Source organism: Lampetra planeri, unplaced genomic scaffold, assembly GCF_965212315.1.
Source record: "Lampetra planeri unplaced genomic scaffold, kcLamPlan1.2.h2 scaffold_1448, whole genome shotgun sequence".
NCBI lineage: Eukaryota > Metazoa > Chordata > Hyperoartia > Petromyzontiformes > Petromyzontidae > Lampetra > Lampetra planeri.
Window position 1 is genome coordinate 1 of NW_027614171.1, and position 22392 is coordinate 22392.

Below are 22392 nucleotides of genomic sequence, written 5' to 3' on the forward strand. Positions count from 1 at the left end.
ATCCAGGAGAGAGAGGGGATCCAGGAGAGAGAGGGGATCCAGGAGAGAGAGGGGATCCAGGAGAGAGAGGGGATCCAGGAGAGAGAGAGGGGATCCAGGAGAGAGAGAGGGGATCCAGGAGAGAGAGGGGATCCAGGAGAGAGAGGGGATCCAGGAGAGAGAGGGGATCCAGGAGAGAGAGGGGATCCAGGAGAGAGAGGGGATCCAGGAGAGAGAGGGGATCCAGGAGAGAGAGAGAGGGGATCCAGGAGAGAGAGAGACACACACAGAGACACAGACAGAGAGAGACAGAGAGAGACAGAGAGAGAGAGACACACACACAGAGACACAGACAGAGAGAGAGACAGAGAGAGAGAGAGACACACACACAGAGACACAGACAGAGAGAGACAGAGAGAGACAGAGAGAGAGAGACACACACACAGAGACACAGACAGAGAGAGACAGAGAGAGACAGAGAGAGAGACAGAGAGAGAGAGAGACACACAGAGAGACACAGACAGAGAGAGACAGAGAGAGACAGAGAGAGAGAGACACACACAGAGACACACAGAGAGACACACACACAGAGACACAGACAGAGAGAGACAGAGGGAGACAGAGAGAAAGACACACACAGAGACACAGACAGAGAGAGACACAGAGAGAGACAGAGAGAGAGACACACACACAGAGACACAGACAGAGAGAGACAGAGGGAGACAGAGAGAAAGACACACACAGAGACACAGACAGAGAAAGACAGAGAGAGACACAGAGAGAGAGACACACACAGAGACACAGACAGAGAGAGACAGAGAGAGAGAGACACACACATAGACACAGACAGAGAGAGACACACGCAGAGACACAGACAGAGAGAGACAGAGAGAGAGACACAGACAGAGAGAGACAGAGAGAGAGAGACACACACATAGACACAGACATAGACACAGACACAGAGACAGAGACACAGACACAGAGAGACACAGAGACACACATAGACACAGAGAGACAGAGAAAGAGACAGAGACACACATAGACACAGACACAGACAGAGAGAGAGACAGAGACACAGAGTGACACAGACACAGAGAGACAGAGAGAGAGACAGAGAGACACAGACAGAGAGACACAGAGACACAGACACAGAGAGAGAGACACAGAGACACAGACAGAGACAGACACACACAGACACAGAGATACACAGAAACACAGACAGAGACACACAGAGACACAGACAGAGACACAGACAGACACAGAGACACACAGAGACACAGATAGAGAGACAGACAGAGAGAGACACAGAGAGACAGACATAGACACAGTGAGAGAGACACACAGAGAGAGAGACAGAGACACAGAGAGACACAGTGATAGAGAGAGAGACAGAGACACAGACAGAGAGACAGAGAGACACAGACAGAGAGTCAGAGAGAGAGAGAGACAGAGACACAGAGAGAGACAGAGAGACACAGAGACACAGAGAGAGACAGACAGAGAGACACAGACAGAGAGAGAGACAGAGAGTCAGAGAGAGAGAGACACAGAGACAGACAGAGAGAGACAGAGAGACAGACAGAGAGAGACAGACAGAGAGTCAGAGAGAGAGACACACAGACACAGAGAGAGAGAGACACAGAAAGACACAGACAGAGAGACAGAGAGACAGAGGCACAGAGAGAGAGGGAGGCACAGACACACAGAGACAGAGTGAGACAGAGAGAGAGAGGCAGAGAGACAGAGAGAGACACACAGATACAGACAGATACACAGAGAGACACAGACAGAGACACGGAGAGACAGATAGAGAGGGAGACAGACGCAGAGCCACAGAGAGACAGACAGAGAGACACAGAGACAGACAGAGAGACACAGAGACAGACAGAGAGACAGACAGAGAGAGAGAGACACACACAAAGACAGACAGAGAGACAGAGACACAGAGAGAGAGGGAGACAGAGTGAGACAGAGAGAGACACAGAGACACAAAGAGACAGAGAGACAGAGACACAGAGACAGAGTGAGACAAAGAGAGACAGGGTGAGACAGAGAGAGACAGAGAGAGACAGAGAGACACAGAGACAGCGAGACACACAGAGAGACACAGACACAGAGAGACAGAGACACAGACAGACAGAGAGTGTCTGTCTGTGTCTCTGTGTCTGAGTCATAGAGACAGAGGGAGACACAGAGAGGGAGAGACACAGAGACACAGAGAGACACAGAGAGACACAGAGACACAGAGACACAGAGACACAGAGAGACACGGAGAGACAGAGAGAGAGACAGATACACAGAGACACAGACAGAAAGAGACAGAGAGACACAGAGAGACACAGAGAGACACAGAGAGACACAGAGACACAGCAGGGAGACACAGAGAGACACAGATAGACACAGAGACACAGAGACACACACAGATAGACACAGAGAGACACAGAGACACACAGCAGGAAGACACAGAGATGCCAAACGGTGGACAGGATGATGGGGGAGATCATTCACGTGATTGCAGGTGAGCAGAGTACTCACCCACTCACTCACTCACCCACTCACTCACCCACATCACTCACTCCACTCACTCACCCACTCACTCACCCACTCACTCACCCACTCACTCCACTCACTCACTCCACTCACTCTCACCACTCACTCACCTCACTCACTCACTCACCTCACTCACTCACTCACTCACCCACTCACTCCACTCACTCACCCACTCACTCACCCACTCACTCACCTCACTCACTCACTCACTCACCTCACCCACTCACTCACCCAAACTCACTCACGCACTCACTCACCCACTCACTCACCACTCACTCGACTCACGATAACTCACTCAGATCACTCACTCACTCACTCACTCAGCCACGTCACTCACCCACTCACTCAGCCCACTCACTCACCAGCTCACTCACTCACTCACTCACTCACTCACTCACTCACTAGCTCACTCACTCACTCACTCACTCACTCACTCACCCAACTCACCCACTCACTCACCTCAATCACTCACTCACTCACTCACTCACCACTCACTCACCACTCACTCACCCACTCACTCACACCACTCACTCACTCACTCACCACTCACTCACTCACTCCACCTCACTCACCACTCACTCACCCACTCACTCACCTCACTCACTCACTCATCACTCACCCACTCACCTCACCCACTCACTCACCCACTCACTCACACTCACTCACTCACCACTCCACTCACTCACCCACTCACTCACACTCACTCACCTCACTCACCCACTCACCCACTCACTCACTCACTCACCCACTCACTCACTCACTCGACCACTACTCACTCTCCACTCACCCACTCACTCACCTCACTCACTCATCACTCACTCACACTCTCACTCACTCACTCACTCACCCACTCACTCACACTCACTCACTCCAACGATCACTCGACCCACTCAAAGCTCACTCACTCACTCACTCACTCATCACCACTCACTCACCTCACTCACTCACTCACTCACTCCACTCACTCACCTCACTCACTCTCACTCACATCACCCACTCACTCACCCACTCACTCACTCACTCACTCACCCACTCACTCACTCACTCACTCACCCACTCACCACTCCACTCACTCACCACTCACTCACTCACCACTCACTCACTCACTCACTCACATCACTCACTCACTCACTCACCTCAGCTCACACTCGACTCGACTCACCCACTCACTCACCCACTCACTCACCCACTCGATCCACTCACATCACTCGCACTCACTCACCTCACTCACTCACTCACTCACTCACTCACCTCACTCACCACTCACTCACTCACCACTCACTCCACTCACTAAAGCTCAATCGAACTAGACACCCACTCACTCACTCACTCCACTCACTCAACTCACTCCTCATCACTCACCTCACTCACCTCACTCACTCACCGACTCACTAGATCGACTCAATCACTCACTCACTCCACTCACTCACCTCACTCATCACTCACTCACTCACTCACTCCACTCACTCACCACTCAGCTCACCACTCACTCACTCACTCACTCACCACTCGACTCACTCACTCTAGCTAGCTCACTCATCTCACTAGCTAACTCGAAGCTCACTCAATCAGCTCAACTCGATAGCTCACCTCACACTCACTCACTCACGCTCACTCTCCACTCGACTCGATCACTAGCTACCACTCACTCACTCACTCACGATCACTCTCAGCTCACTCAGCTCTCACTCACTCACTCCACTCACTCACTCACCTCACTCACCTCACTCACCCACTCACTCACTCACCCACTCACTCACCCACTCCCACTCACCACTCACCCCACTCACTCACCCATCACTCACTCACCAACTCACTCACCCACTCACTCACTCCCACTCACTCACCACTCACTCACCACTCACTCACGATCACCCACTCACTCACCCTCACTCCACTCACTCACTCACCCACTCACTCACCATCACTCACTCACCCACTCACCCACTCACTCACTCACTCATCACCCACTCACTCACTCACTCACCTCTCCACTCACTCACTCACCCACTCACTCACCTCACTCACACACACTCACTCACTCACTCACCACTCACTCACCCACCACTCACTCACTCACTCACTCACTCACCCACTCACTCTCACTCACTCACTCCACTCACTCACTCACCCCACTCACTCACCCACTCACTCACTCACTCACCCACTCACTCACCCACTCACTCACCCACTCACTCACCACTCACTCACTCACCACTCACCCACTCACTCACTCACCCACTCACTCACCCACTCACCCACTCACTCACCCACTCACTCACCCACTCACTCACCCTCACTCACTCACCCACTCACTCACCACACACCACTCACCCACTCACCTCACTCACCCACTCACTCCACTCACTCACTCACCCACTCACTCACCCACTCACTCACCCACTCACTCACTCACTCACCACTCCACTCACTCACCCACTCACTCACCCACTCACCACTCACCCACTCACTCACCCACTCACTCACTCACCCACTCACTCACCCACTCACCACTCACTCACCTCACTCACTCACCACTCCACCTCACTCCACTCACTCACCCACTCACTCACTCACCCACTCACTCACCACTCACCACTCACTCACCACTCACTCACCCACTCACTCACCTCACTCACCCACTCACCCACTCACCCACTCACTCACCCACTCACTCACCCACTCACTCACCCACTCACTCACCCCACTCACCCACTCACTCACCACACTCACTCACCCACTCACCACTCACACCACTCACTCACCACTCACTCACCCACTCACTCACCTCACTCACTCACCCACTCACTCCACTCACCTCACTCCACTCACTCACTCACTCACCACACTCACCACCACTCACCCACTCACTCACTCACTCACCCACTCACCCACTCACTCACCCACTCACCTCACTCACTCACTCACTCACTCACCCACTCACTCACCCACTCACTCAACTCACCCACTCACTCTCACTCACTCACTCACCCACTCACCCACTCACTCACTCACTCACCACTCACCCACTCACTCACATCACTCACTCACCACTCACTCACCACTCACTCACCTCACTCACCCACTCACTCACCCACCCACTCACTCACTCACTCACTCACTCACTCACCCACTCACCCACTCACTCACCCACCTCACTCACTCCACTCACTCACTCACTCACTCACCCACTCACTCACTCACTCACTCACTCACTCTCACTTCACTCACTCACCCACTCACCCACTCACTCACCCACTCACTCACCACTCACCCACTCACTCACCCACTCACTCACCCACTCACATCACCCCACTCACTCACTCACTCACCCACCTCACTCTACCCACTCACTCACCCACTCACTCACTCCACTCACTCACCCACTCACTCACCACTCACTCACTCCACTCACTCACCCACTCACTCCACTCACTCACCCACTCACTCACCTCACTCACACTCACTCACTCAACTCACCCACTCACTCCACTCACTCACCCACTCACTCACTCACTCACTCACTCACTCACTCACTCACTCACCCACTCACTCACCCACACTCACTCACCACTCACTCACTCCACTCACCACTCCACTCACCACTCACTTACACCACTCACTCACCCACTCACTAACTCACTCACTCACCCTCTCACTCACCCACTCACTCACTCCACCTCTCACTCACTCACCCACTCACTCACACACTCCACTCACTCACCCACTCACTCACTCACCTCACCTACTCACTCACTCACTCACACACTCACTCACCCTCACATACTCACTCACCTCACTCTACCTCTCACTCACTCACTCACCACTCACTCACTCACCACTCACTCTCACCACTCACTCACCTCACTCACTCACCCACTCACTCACCTCACTCTACACTCACTCACTCACATCTCTCCACTCACCACTCACTCAACCCACTCTCACTCACCCACTCACTCACCCACTCACTCACCCACTCACTCACTCACTCCACTCACACACTCACTCACTTCACTCCACATCACTCACTCACTCCACTCACCTCACTCACCACTCACTCACCCTCACTCTCACTCACTCACCCACTCACCTCACACACTCACCTCTCACTCACTCACCACTCACTCACTCACCCACTCACTCACTCCACTCACTCACTCACCTCACTCCACTCACTCACCCACTCACTCACCCACTCACTCACCCACTCACTCCCACTCACTCACCCACACTACTCACTCACTCCACTCACTCACCACCACTACTCACTCACCCACTCACTCACTCACCTCACCTCACCAACTCACTCACTCCACTACTCACTCACTCACTCACCTCACTCCACTCACTCACCCACTCTACCCACTCACTCACTCACCACTCACTCACACCCACTACTCACTCACCCACATCACTCACATCACTCACCCACCTCACTCACTCACTTACCCACTCACTCACCCACTCACTCACCACTCACTCACTCACCTCTACCCACTACTCACTCACCTACTCACCTACTCACTCACTCACACCACTCACTCACTCAACTCCACTCACTCACACTCACTCACCCCACTCACTCACCCACTCACTCACCCACTCACTCACCCACCTACTTACCCACTCACTCACCCACTCACTCACCCACTTACTCACTCACCCACTCACCCACTCACTCACCCACCCACTTACTCACTCACCCACTCACTCACCCACTCACTCACCCACTCACTCACTCACCCACCCACTCACCCACCCACTCACTCACTCACTCACCCACCCTTACTCACTCACCCACTCACTCACCCACTCACTCACCACTCACTCACTCACCCACTCACTCACCCACTCACTCACTCACCCACTCACTCACCCACTCACTCACCCACTCACTCACCCACCTACTTACCCACTCACTCACCCACTCACTCACCCACTTACTCACTCACTCACCCACTCACCCACTCACTCACCCACCCACTTACCACTCACCCTCACTCACTCACTCACTCACTCACCACTCACTCACCCACCTACTCACCCACTCACTTCACTCACTCACCTCACTCCCACCACTCACTCACCCACTCACTCACCCACCTACTTACCCACTCACTCACCCACTCACTCACCCACTTACTCACTCACACCCACTCACCCACTCACTCACCCACCCACTTACTCACTCACCCACTCACTCACCCACTCACTCACCCACTCACTCACCCACTCACTCTCACCCACCCACTCACTCACCCACCTCACTCACCCACTCACTCACCCACTCACCCACTCACTCACTCACCCACTCACTCACCCACCTACTTACCCACTCACTCACTCACCCACTCACTCACCCACTCACTCACCCACCTACTTACCCACTCACTCACCCACTCACTCACCCACTTACTCACTCACCCACTCACCCACTCACTCACCCACCCACTTACTCACTCACCCACTCACTCACCCACTCACTCACTCACCCACCCACTCACCCACCCACCCACTCACTCACCCACCCACTTACTCACTCACCCACTCACTCACCCACTCACTCACCCACTCACTCACTCACTCACCACTCACTCACTCACCCACTCACTCACTCACCCACTCACTCACCCACTCACTCACCCACTCACTCACCCACCTACTTACCCACTCACTCACCCACTCACTCACCCACTTACTCACTCACCCACTCACCCACTCACTCACCCACCACTTACTCACTCACCCACTCACTCACCCCACTCACTCACTCACTCACTCACCCACTCACTCACCCACTCACTCACTCACCTCACCCACTCACACCCACCCACTTACTCACTCACCTACTCACTCAATTACTCACTAACCCACTTACTCACTCACCTACTCACCTACTCACTCACTCACCCACTCACTCACCCACTCACTCACTCACCCACTCACTCACCCACTCACTCACCCACTCACTCACCCACTCACTCACCCACCTACTTACCCACTCACTCACCCACTCACTCACCCACTTACTCACTCACCCACTCACCCACTCACTCACCCACCCACTTACTCACTCACCCACTCACTCACCCACTCACTCACCCACTCACTCACTCACCCACCCACTCACCCACCCACTTACTCACTCACCCACTCACTCACCCACTCACTCACCCACTCACTCACCCACTCACTCACTCACTCATCCACTCACTCACCCACTCACTCACCCACTTACTCACCTACTCACTCACTCACCCACTCACTCACCCACTCACTCACCCACTCACTCACTCACCCACTCACTCACCCACTCACTCACTCACCCACTCACTCACCCACTCACTCACCCACCTACTTACCCACTCACTCACCCACTCACTCACCCACTTACTCACTCACCCACTCACCCCACTCACTCACCCACCCACTTACTCACTCACCCACTCACTCACCCACTCACTCACTCACCCACCCACTCACCCACCCACCCACTCACTCACCCACCCACTTACTCACTCACCCACTCACTCACCCACTCACTCACCCACTCACTCACTCACTCACTCACCCACTCACTCACCCACTCACTCACTCACCCACTCACTCACCCACTCACTCACCCACTCACTCACCCACCTACTTACCCACTCACTCACCCACTCACTCACCCCACTTACTCACTCACCCACTCACCCACTCACTCACCCACCCACTTACTCACTCACCCACTCACTCACCCACTCACTCACTCACTCACTCACCCACTCACTCACCCACTCACTCACTCACCCACCCACTCACCCACCCACTTACTCACTCACCTACTCACTCAATTACTCACTAACCCACTTACTCACTCACCTACTCACCTACTCACTCACTCACCCACTCACTCACCCACTCACTCACTCACCCACTCACTCACCCCACTCACTCACCCACTCACTCACCCACTCACTCACCCACCTACTTACCCACTCACTCACCCACTCACTCACCCACTTACTCACTCACCCACTCACCCACTCACTCACCCACCCACTTACTCACTCACCCACTCACTCACCCACTCACTCACCCACTCACTCACTCACCCACCCACTCACCCACCCACTTACTCACTCACCCACTCACTCACCCACTCACTCACCCACTCACTCACCCACTCACTCACTCACTCACTCACCCACCCACTCACCCACCCACTTACTCACTCACCTACTCACTCACTTACTCACTAACCCACTTACTCACTCACCTACTCACCTACTCACTCACTCACCCACTCACTTACCCACTCACTTACCCACTCACTCACCCACTCACTCACCCACTCACCCACCCACTCACTCACTCACTCATCCACTCACTCACCCACTCACTCACCCACTTACTCACCTACTCACTCACTCACCCACTCACTCACCCACTCACTCACCCACTCACTCACCCACTCACTCACCCACTCACTCACTCACCCACTCACTCACCCACTCACTCACCCACTCACCCACTCACCCACTCACTCACCCACTCACTCACTCACCCACTCACTCACCCACTCACTCACCAACTCACTCACCCACTCACTCACCTACTCACTCACCCACTCACTCACTCACCCACTCACTCACTCACTCACTCACCCACTCACTCACCCACTCACCCACCCACCTACTCACTCACCTACTCAGCTATCCACTCACCTACGTACTCACTCAGCCACTCACTCACCCACTCACTCACTCACTCACCCACTCACTCACCCACTCACTCACTCACTCACCCACCCACTCACTCACTCACTCACCCACTCACTCACTCACTCACTCACTCACCCACTCACTCACTCACTCACCCACTCACTCACCCACCCACTTACTCACTCACCTACTCACCTACTCACTCACCCACTCACTCACCCACTCACTCACCCACTCACTCACCCACTCACTCACCCACTCACTCACCCACTCACTCACCCACTCACTCAGTCACTCACCCACTCACTCACTCACCCACTCACTCACCCACTCACCCACTCACTCACTCACTCACCCACTCACTCACTCACCCACCCACTTACTCACCCACTCACCCACCCACTCACCCACCCACCCACTTACTCACTAACCTACTCACCCACTCACCCACTTACTCACTCACCCACTCACTCACCCACTCATCCACTCACCCACTTACTCACCCACTCACCCACCCACTCACCCACTCACTCACCCACTCACCCACTCACTCACCCACTCACTCACCCACTCACTCACTCACTCATCCACTCACTCACCCACTCACTCACCCACTCACTCAGCCACTCACTGACCCACCCACCCACTCACCCCACTCACTCACCCACTCACCCACCCACTCACTCACCCACTCACTCACCCACTCACCCACTCACTCACCCACCCACTCACCCACTCACTCACCCACTCACTCACCCACTCACTCACTCACCCACTCACTCACCCACTCACTCACCCACTCGCCCACTCACCCACTCACTCACCCACTCACTCACCCACTCACTCACTCACCCACTCACTCACTCCACTCACCCACTCACCCACCCACCTACTCACTCACTCACCCACTCACCCACTCACTCACTCACCCACTCACTCACCCACTCACCCACTCACTCACTCACTCACCCACTCACTCACCCACTCACTCACTCACTCACCCACTCACTCACCCACTCACTCACCCACTCACTCAGCCACTCACTGACCCACCCACCCACCCACTCACTCACTCACTCACCCACTCACTCACCCACTCACCCACCCACTCACTCACCCACTCACTCACCCACTCACCCACTCACTCACCCACCCACTCACCCACTCACTCACCCACTCACTCACTCACCCACTCACTCACTCACCCACTCACTCACCCACTCACTCACCCACTCGCCCACTCACCCACTCACTCACCCACTCACTCACCCACTCACTCACTCACCCACTCACTCACTCACCCACTCACCCACCCACCTACTCACTCACTCACCCACTCACCCACTCACTCACTCACCCACTCACTCACCCACTCACCCACTCACTCACTCACTCACCCACTCACTCACCCACTCACCCACTCATTCACCCACCTACTCACTCACTCACCTACTCACTCACCTCCTCACCCACTCACTCACCCACTCACCCACCCACTTACTCACTCACCCACTCACCCACTTACTCACTCACCTACTCACCTACCCACTCACCCACTCTCCCACCCACTCACCGACTCACTCACTCATTCACCCACTCACTCACCCACCCACTTACTCACTCACCTACTCACTCACCCACTTACTCACTCACCTACTCACCCACTCACTCACTCACCCACTTACTCACCTACTCACTCACCCACTTACTCACTCACTCCCCCACTCACTCACCTACCCACTCACCCACCCACTCACCGACTCACTCACTCATTCACCCACTCACTCACTCATTCACCCACTCACTCACTAACCCACTCACTCACCCACTCACTCACCCACTCTCCCACTCACCCACTCACTCACTCACCCACTCACTCACTCACTCACCCACTCACCCACTCACTCACCCACTCACTCACTAACTCACCCATTCACTCACCCACTTACTCACTCACCCACTCACCCACTCACTCACCCACTCACTCACTCACCTACTCACTCACTTACTCACTCACCCACCCACTTACTCACTCACTCACCCACTCACTCACCCACTCACCCACTCACTCATCCACTCACTCACCCACTCACCCACCCACTTACTCACTCACCTACTCACTCACTTACTCACTCACCCACCCACCCACTTACTCAATCACCTCCTCACTCACCCACTTACTCACCTATTCACTCACTCACTCACTCACCTACTCAGCTATCCACTCACCTACTCACTCACCCACCCACCCACTTACTCACTCACCCACTCACTCACTCACCCACTCTCCCACTCACTCACCTACTCAGTTACTCATTCACCCACTCACTCACCCACTCACTTACTCACTCGCCTACTCACTCACCCACTTACTCACTCACCTACTCACCTACTCACTCACCCACTCACCTACTCACTCACCCACTTACTCACTCACCTACTCACTCACTCACCCACTCACCCACGCACCCACTCACCACCCACTCACTCACCCACCCACTCACTCACTCACCCACTCACTTACTCACTCACCTACTCACTCACCCACTTACTCACTCACCTACTCACCTACTCACTCACCCACTCACCTACTCACTCACCCACTTACTCACTCACCTACTCACTCACTCACCCACTCACCCACTCACTCACCCACTCACTCACCCACCCACTCACTCACTCACCCACTCACTTACTCACTCACCTACTCACTCACCCACTTACTCACTCACCTACTCACCTACTCACTCACCCACTCACTCACCTACTCACTCACCCACTTACTCACTCACCTACTCACCCACCCACTTACTCACTCACCTACTCACTCACCCACTTACTCACTCACCCACTCACCCACCCACTTACTCACTCAGCCACTCACCCACTCATTCACCCACTCACTCACCCACCCACTTACTCACTCACTCACCCACTCACTCACCCACTCACTTACTCACCTCGCCTACTCACTCACCCACTTACTCACTCACCTACTCACCTACTCACTCACCCACTCACCTACTCACTCACCCACTTACTCACTCACCTACTCACTCACTCACCCACTCACCCACTCACTCACCCACTCACTCACCCACCCACTCACTCACTCACCCACTCACTTACTCACTCACCTACTCACTCACCCACTTACTCACTCACCTACTCACCTACTCACTCACCCACTCACTCACCTACTCACTCACCCACTTACTCACTCACCTACTCACCCACCCACTTACTCACTCACCTACTCACTCACCCACCTTACTCACTCACCCACTCACCCACCCACTTACTCACTCAGCCACTCACCCACTCATTCACCCACTCACTCACCCACCCACTTACTCACTCACTCACCCACTCACTCACCCACTCACTCACCCACCCACTTACTCACTCACTCACCCACTCCCTCACCCACTCACTCACCCACTCACTCACCCACTCGCCCACTCCCTCACCCACTCACTCACCCACCCAGTCACCCACTCACTCACCCACTCACTCACCCACCCACTTACTCACTCACCCACTCACCCACTCACTCACCCACTCACTCACCCACCCACTTACTCACTCACCCACTCACTCACCTCCTCACCCACCCACTCACTCACCCACTCACTCACCCACTCACTCACTCACCCACTCAACTACCCACTCACCTATTCACTCATCCACTCACCTACTCACTCACCTACCCACTCACCTACTCACTCACCCACCTACTCACCTAACCACTCACCTACCTACTCACTCAGCCACTCACTCACCCACTCACCTACTCACTCACCTACTCACCTACCCACTCACCCACTCTCCCACCCACTCACCGACTCACTCACTCATTCACCCACTCACCTACCCACTCACCTATTCACTCATCCACTCGCCTACTCACTCACCTACCCACTCGCCCACCTACTCGCCTATCCACTCACCTACTCACTCACCTACTCACCCACTCACTCACCCACTCACCCACCCACTCACTCACCCACCCACTCACCCACTCACTCACCCACCCACTCACCCCACTCACCCACCCACTCACCCACTCACCCACTCACCCACTCACCCACCCACTCACCTACTCACTCACCTACTCACCCACTCACTCACCCACTCACCCACTCACCCACTCACCCACCCACTCACCTACTCACTCACCTCCTCACCTATTTAATGACGTCGTGGTTAACGTTGTGGTAGCGTCGTGGGAACGTCGTGGTAACGTTGTGGGAACGTTGTGTTGATGTCGTGTTGACGTTGTGGAAACGTTGTGGGAACGTCGTGGTAACGTGGGACCGTTGTGGGAACGTCGTGGGAACGTCGTGGGAACGTTGTGGGAACGTCGTGGGAACGTCGTGGGAACGTCGTGGGAACGTTGTCGGAACGTCGTGGGAACGTCGTGGGAACGTCGTGGTGACGTCGTGGTAACGTTGTCGGAACGTCGTGGGAACGTCGTGGGAACGTCGTGGTGACGTGGGACCGTTGTGGGAACGTCGTGGGAACGTCGTGGGAACGTTGTGGGAACGTCGTGGGAACGTCGTGGGAACGTCGTGGGAACGTCGTGGTGACGTCGTGGTAACGTTGTCGGAACGTCGTGGGAACGTCGTGGGAACGTCGTGGTGACGTCGTGGTAACGTTGTGGGAACGTCGTGGTGACGTTGTGGAAACGTGGGAACGTCGTGGGAACGTGATAACGTCGTGGGAACGTCATGGGAACGTCGTGGGAACGTCGTGGGAACGTCGTGGGAACGTCGTGGGAACGTGATAACGTCGTGGGAACGTCGTGGGAACGTTGTGGGAACGTCGTGGGAACGTCGTGGGAACGTTGTGGGAACGTCGTGGTGACGTTGTGGAAACGTGGGAACGTCGTGGGAACGTGATAACGTCGTGGGAACGTCATGGGAACGTCGTGGGAACGTCGTGGGAACGTCGTGGGAACGTCGTGGGAACGTGATAACGTCGTGGGAACGTCGTGGGAACGTTGTGGGAACGTCGTGGGAACGTCGTGGGAACGTCGTGGGAACGTGGGAACGTGGGAACGTTGTGGGAACGTCGTGGGAACGTTGTGGGAACGTCGTGGGAACGTCGTGGGAACGTTGTCGGAACGTCGTGGGAACGTCGTGGGAACGTCGTGGGAACGTTGTGGGAACGTCGTGGGAACGTCGTGGTGACGTTGTGGGAACGTCGTGGGAACGTCGTGGGAACGTGGGAACGTTGTGGGAACGTCGTGGGAACGTCGTGGGAACGTTGTGGGAACGTTGTGGGAACGTCGTGGTAACGTGGGAACGTCGTGGTAACGTTGTGGGAACGTCGTGGTAACGTGGGAACGTTGTGGGAACGTCGTGGGAACGTTGTGGGAACGTTGTGGGAACGTCGTGGGAACGTCGTGGGAACGTTGTGGGAACGTTGTGGGAACGTCGTGGTGACGTCGTGTTGACGTTGTGGGAATGTTGTGGGAACGTCGTGGGAACGTCGTGGGAACGTTGTGGGAACGTTGTTGGAACGTTGTGGGAACGTCGTGGTAACGTCGTGGGAACGTCGTGGTGACGTTGTGGAAACGTCGTGGTGACGTGGTAACGTTGTGGGAACGTCGTGGTAACGTCGTGGGAACGTGGGAACGTCGTGGTGACGTTGTGGAAACGTGGGAACGTCGTGGGAACGTTGTGGGAACGTCGTGGTGACGTGGTGGGAACGTCGTGGTAACGTCGTGGGAACGTGGGAACGTCGTGGTAACGTCGTGGTGACGTGGTGGGAACGTCGTGGTAACGTCGTGGGAACGTGGGAACGTCGTGGGAACGTTGTGGGAACGTCGTGGTGACGTCGTTGGTAGGTGAGGAGGTGAGGGAGCCGTGCGACGAGGAGGGGAGACGCGGACGCAGGAAAAGGAAGTCCCCCAGCGACGAGCCCGTCCAGAAGAGCAAGCGCAGGAAGAAAGAGGTCACCACCATCACCATCATCACCACCATCACCTCGTCATCATCACCATCACCTCGTCATCACCATCACCATCATTACCATCATCACCTCGTCATCACCATCACCATCATCACCACCATCACCTCGTCATCATCATCACCACCATCACCAACATCACCTCGTCACCATCATCACCAACATCACCATCATCACCATCATCGTCATCATCGTCATCGTCATCATCATCATCACCGTCATCATCGTCACCATCATCATCATCGTCATCATCATCATCATCACCATCACCAACATCACCTCGTCACCACCATCACCAACATCACCATCATCACCATCATCGTCATCATCGTCATCGTCATCATCATCATCACCATCATCATCGTCACCATCATCACCATCATCATCACCATCATCATCACCATCATCATCATCGTCACCATCGTCATCATCATCACCATCATCGTCACCATCATCATCACCATCATCATCACCATCATCATCATCACCATCGTCACCATCATCATCATCGTCACCATCATCATCGTCACCATCATCATCACCATCATCATCATCACCATCGTCACCATCATCATCACCATCATCATCACCATCATTATCAGCACCATCATCATCATCACCATCATCATCACCATCGTCACCATCGCCATCATCATCACCATCGTCATCATCACCATCACCATCATCACCATCACCTCGTCATCATCGTCACCATCATCATCGTCATCACCATCACCACCACCACCACAACCACCTCCACCACCACCACAACCACCTCCACCACCACCACAACCACCTCCACCACAACCACCTCCACCACCACCACAACCACCTCCACCACCACCACAACCACCTCCACCACCACCACAACCACCACCACCACAACCTCCACCACCACCCCCTCCATCACCACCACCACCACAACCACCTCCACCACCACCACAACCACCTCCACCACCACCACAACCACCTCCACCACCACCACAACCACCTCCACCACCACCACAACCACCACCACCACCACCACAACCACCTCCACCACCACCACAACCACCTCCACCACCACCACAACCACCTCCACCACAACCACCTCCACCACCACCACAACCACCTCCACCACCACCACAACCACCTCCACCACCACCACAACCACCACCACAACCACCTCCACCACCACCACAACCACCACCACCACAACCACCTCCACCACCACCACAACCACCTCCACCACCACCACAACCACCACCACAACCACCTCCACCACCACCACAACCACCACCACCACAACCACCACCACCACAACCACCTCCACCACAACCACCTCCACCACCACCACAACCACCTCCACCACCACAACCACCTCCACCACCACCACAACCACCACCACCACAACCACCTCCACCACCACCACCACCACAACCACCACCACAACCACCTCCACCACCACCACAACCACCACCACCACAACCACCACCACCACAACCACCTCCACCACCACCACAACCACCTCCACCACCACCACAACCACCACCACACCCACCACCACCACCTCCACCACCACCACAACCACCTCCACCACCACCACAACCACCTCCACCACCACCACAACCACCTCCACCACCACCACAACCACCACCACACCCACCACCACCACCTCCACCAACACCCCCCTCCATCACCACCACCACCACAACCACCTCCACCACCACCACAACCACCTCCACCACCACCACAACCACCACCACACCCACCACCACCACCTCCACCACCACCCCCTCCATCACCACCACCACCACAACCACCTCCACCACCACCACAACCACCTCCACCACCACCACAACCACCTCCACCACCACCACAACCACCACCACACCCACCACCACCACCTCCACCACCACCCCCTCCATCACCACCACCACCACAACCACCTCCACCACCACCACAACCACCTCCACCACCACCACAACCACCACCACACCCACCACCACCACCTCCACCACCACCCCCTCCATCACCACCACCACCACAACCACCTCCACCACCACCACAACCACCTCCACCACCACCACAACCACCTCCACCACCACCACAACCACCACCACACCCACCACCACCACCTCCTCTCTCTCCACATCTTCAGGAGCTCAGCGACGAGGAACCTCGCGAGCCAATCAGAGCTCTCGCAGGCACCGACGGGGGCGTGGCCTCCTCCTCGGCGCGCGGGATTGGTGGAGCCTCACTCCTGGCCACGCCCCTTCCCCGGGGTGGGGGCGGGGCCAGGGAGGTGGGCGGGGCCAGGGATGTGGGCGGAGCCAGGGAGGTGGGCGGAGCCAGGGAGGTGGGCGGAGCCAGGGAGGTGGGCGTGACTAAGGAGGTTGGCAGAGCCAACGAGGTGGGCGGAGTCAAGGAGGGGGGCGTGTCCAAGGAGGTGGGCGGAGCCAAGGAGGTGGGCGGAGCCAAGGAGGTGGGCAGAGCCAAGGAGGTGGGCGGAGCCAAGGAAGGGAAGAGGAGGAGGGGTCAAAGGTTGGATAAGAAGGAGCGGAGGTCAAAGAAGAGGAGGGAGGAGGAGGATGATGATGACGACATCGTGAGTTGTGGTGGTTGTGGTGGTGGTTGTTGTTGTTGTGGTGGTGGTGGTTGTGGTGGTGGTTGTGGTGGTTGTGGTGGTGGTTGTGGTGGTTGTGGTGGTTGTGGTGGTTGTGGTGGTGGTTGTGGTGGTTGTGGTAGTGGTTGTTGTTGTTGTGGTGGTGGTGGTGGTTGTGGTGGTTGTGGTGGTGGTTGTGGTGGTGGTTGTGGTGGTGGTTGTGGTGGTTGTGGTGGTGGTTGTGGTGGAGGTGGTGGTTGTGGTGGTGGTTGTGGTGGTTGTGGTGGTGGTTGTTGTTGTTGTGGTGGTGGTGGTGGTTGTGGTGGTTGTGGTGGTGGTTGTGGTGGTGGTTGTGGTGGTTGTGGTGGTTGTGGTGGTGGTTGTGGTGGTTGTGGTGGTGGTTGTGGTGGAGGTGGTGGTTGTGGTGGTGGTGGTTGTGGTGGTGGTTGTGGTGGTTGTGGTGGTGGTGGTTGTTGTTGTGGTGGTGGTGGTTGTGGTGGTTGTGGTGGTGGTTGTTGTTGTGGTGGTGGTTGTTGTGGCGGTTGTTGTGACAGTTGTGGTGACAGTTGTGGTGGCGGTTGTTGTGACGGTTGTGGCGACGGTTGTGGCGATGGTTGTGGCGATGGTTGTGGTGACGGTTGTGGCGACGGTTATGGTGATGGTTGTGACGGTTCTGGCGGTGGTTGTGGTGACGGTTGTGACGGTTGTGGTGACGGTTGTGGCGACGGTTGTGACGACGGTTGTGGTGACGGTTGTGGTGATGGTTGTGGTGACGGTTGTGGTGATGGTTGTGGTGACGGTTGTGGTGACGGTTGTGGTAATGGTTGTGACGATGGTTGTGGTGACGGTTGTGGTGACGGTTGTGGCGACGGTTGTGACGACGGTTGTGGCGATGGTTGTGGCGACGGTTGTGGCGGTGGTTGTGGTGATGGTTGTGACAACGGTTGTGGTGACGGTTGTGGCGGCGGTTGTTGTGGTGGTTGTGGTGACGGTTGTGACGACGGTTGTGACGACGGTTGTGGTGACGGTTGTGGGGACGGTTGTGGTGACGGTTGTGGTGACGGTTGTGGTGACGGTTGTGGTGACGGTTGTGGGGACGGTTGTGGTGACGGTTGTGGTGACGGTTGTGGCGACGGTTGTGGTGACGGTTGTGGGGACGGTTGTGGTGACGGTTGTGGGGACGGTTGTGGGGACGGTTGTGGGGACGGTTGTGGTGACGGTTGTGGTGACGGTTGTGGTGACGGTTGTGATGACGGTTGTGACGACGGTTGTGGTGACGGTTGTGGTGACGGTTGTGACGACAGTTGTGGTGGTGGTTGTGGTGACGGTTGTGGTGACGTTTGTGACGACGGTTGTGGCGGTGGTTGTGGTGACGGTTGTGGGGAGGGTTGTGGTGACGGTTGTGGCGGTGGTTGTGGTGACGGTTGTGGGGAGGGTTGTGGTGACGGTTGTGGCGGTGGTTGTGGTGACGGTTGTGGTGACGGTCGTGATGATGGTTGTGGCGACGGTTGTGACGACGGTTGTGGTGATGGTTGTGGGGACGGTTGTGGCGGTGGTTGTGGTGACGGTTGTGGTGACGGTTGTGGCGACGGTTGTGACGACGGTTGTGGTGATGGTTGTGGTGACGGTTGTGGCGGTGGTTGTGGTGACGGTTGTGGTGACGGTTGTGGTGACGGTTGTGGCGACGGTTGTGACGACGGTTGTGGTGATGGTTGTGGGGACGGTTGTGGTGACGGTTGTGGCGGTGGTTGTTGTGGTGGTTGTGATGACGGTTGTGATGACGGTTGTGTGGTGGTTGTGGTGACGGTTGTGGCAACGTTTGTGACGACGGTTGTGGTGACGGTTGTGGGGACGGTTGTGGTGACGGTTGTGGCGGTGGTTGTTGTGGAGGTTGTGATGACGGTTGTGATGACGGTTGTGGTGGTGGTTGTGGTGACGGTTGTGGTGACGTTTGTGACGACGGTTGTGGCGGTGGTTGTGGTGACGGTTGTGGGGACGGTTGTGGCGACGGTTGTGGCGGTGGTTGTGGTGATGGTTGTGACAACGGTTGTGACGACGGTTGTGACGACGGTTGTGGTTGTGGTAGTGACGACGGTTGTGGTGACAGTTGTGGTGACGGTTGTGGTGACGGTTGTGGCGACGGTTGTGACGACGGTTGTGGTGACGGTTGTGGTGACGATTGTGGTGACGGTTGTGGTGACAGTTGTGACGATGGTTGTGGCGGTGGTTGTGGTTGCAGCTGGAGCATCGGACGTCATCGCAGCTGCTGCGAGCTTGGGGCATGGTGGACGTGCAGCACTCGTACAGCGAGGCAGACTACCTCGCCCTCACCAACTACAAAGCCTTCAGCCAGTTCATGAGGTGAGCACTCACCCACTCACCCACTCACTCACCCACTCACCCACTCACCCACTCACACATTAACTCACTCACCCACCCACTCACTCACCCACTCACTCACTCACCCACTCACCCACTCACCCACCAACCCGCCCGCCCACTCACCCACCAACCCGCCCACCAACCCGCCCACCAACCCACCCACCAACCCACCCACTCACCCATCCACCCACCCACTCACCCACCAACCCGCCCGCCCACTCACCCACCAACCCGCCCACCAACCCGCCCACCAACCCGCCCACCAACCCACCCACCAACCCACCCACTCACCCATCCACCCACCCACTCACCCACCAACCCGCCCGCCCACTCACCCACCCACCAACCCCTCCCACCCATCCACCCACCCACTCGCCCACCAACCCACCCACCAACCCACCCTTCACAGGCCTCTGCTCGTGCGGTGCAACCCTGCGGTGGGCACCGCCCGCCTCATGGTCATCATGGGGCTCAAGTGGAGGGAGTTCAGTGCCAACTCGCCGCTGAAGGGCTCCAGCGCGGCCGCTGCAGCCGCTGTGGCTTCTGTGTTAGAGCAGGTGGGTGGGTGGGTGAGTGAGTGGGTGGGTGGGTGAGTGAGTGGGTGGGTGGGTGAGTGGGTGGGTAGGTGGGTGGGTGAGTGGGTGGGTGGGTGAGTGAGTGAGTGGGTGGGTGAGTGAGTGGGTGGGTGGGTGGGTGAGTTGGTGTGTGGGGTGGGTGGGGGTGGGTGAGTGGGTGGGTGAGTGGGTGAGTGGGTGAGTGGGTGTGTGGGTGGGTGGGTGGGTGAGTGAGTGGGTGGGTGAGTGGGTGGGTGAGTGGGTGAGTGGGTGAGTGAGTGAGTGAGTGGGTGTGTGAGTGAGTGAGTGGGTGAGTGAGTGAGTGAGTGGGTGGGTGGGTGGGTGAGTGGGTGGCTGGGTGGGTGGCTGGGTGGGTGAGTGGGTGGCTGGGTGGGTGAGTGGGTGGGTGGGTGAGTGGGGTGAGTGGGTGAGTGGGTGAGTGGTGGAGGGTGGGTGAGTGAGTGGGTGGGTGGGTGAGTGAGTGAGTGGGTGGGTGGGTGGGTGAGTGAGTGAGTGAGTGAGTGGGTGGGTGGGTGGGTGGGTGAGTGAGTGAGTGAGTGGGTGAGTGGGTGGGTGGGTGAGTGAGTGAGTGGGTGGGTGGGTGGGGTGAGTGGGTGTGTGGGTGGGTGGGTGTGTGGTGGGTGGGTGAGTGGGTGAGTGG

The 22392-nt window shown here is 56.5% G+C and overlaps 2 long non-coding RNA genes across 2 annotated transcripts; both read left to right on the forward strand.

The window, feature by feature from the left end:
• Positions 1 to 1604: 1604 nt before the first annotated feature.
• On the forward strand, positions 1605 to 18458 carry LOC144739368 (uncharacterized). Its single transcript, XR_013589416.1, has 3 exons — positions 1605 to 2497; positions 16090 to 16196; positions 18352 to 18458. It is a non-coding gene; the product is annotated as an uncharacterized LOC144739368 (long non-coding RNA).
• A 175-nt stretch (positions 18459 to 18633) lies between these two features.
• On the forward strand, positions 18634 to 21728 carry LOC144739369 (uncharacterized). Its single transcript, XR_013589417.1, has 3 exons — positions 18634 to 18798; positions 21035 to 21156; positions 21587 to 21728. It is a non-coding gene; the product is annotated as an uncharacterized LOC144739369 (long non-coding RNA).
• Positions 21729 to 22392: the final 664 nt, after the last annotated feature.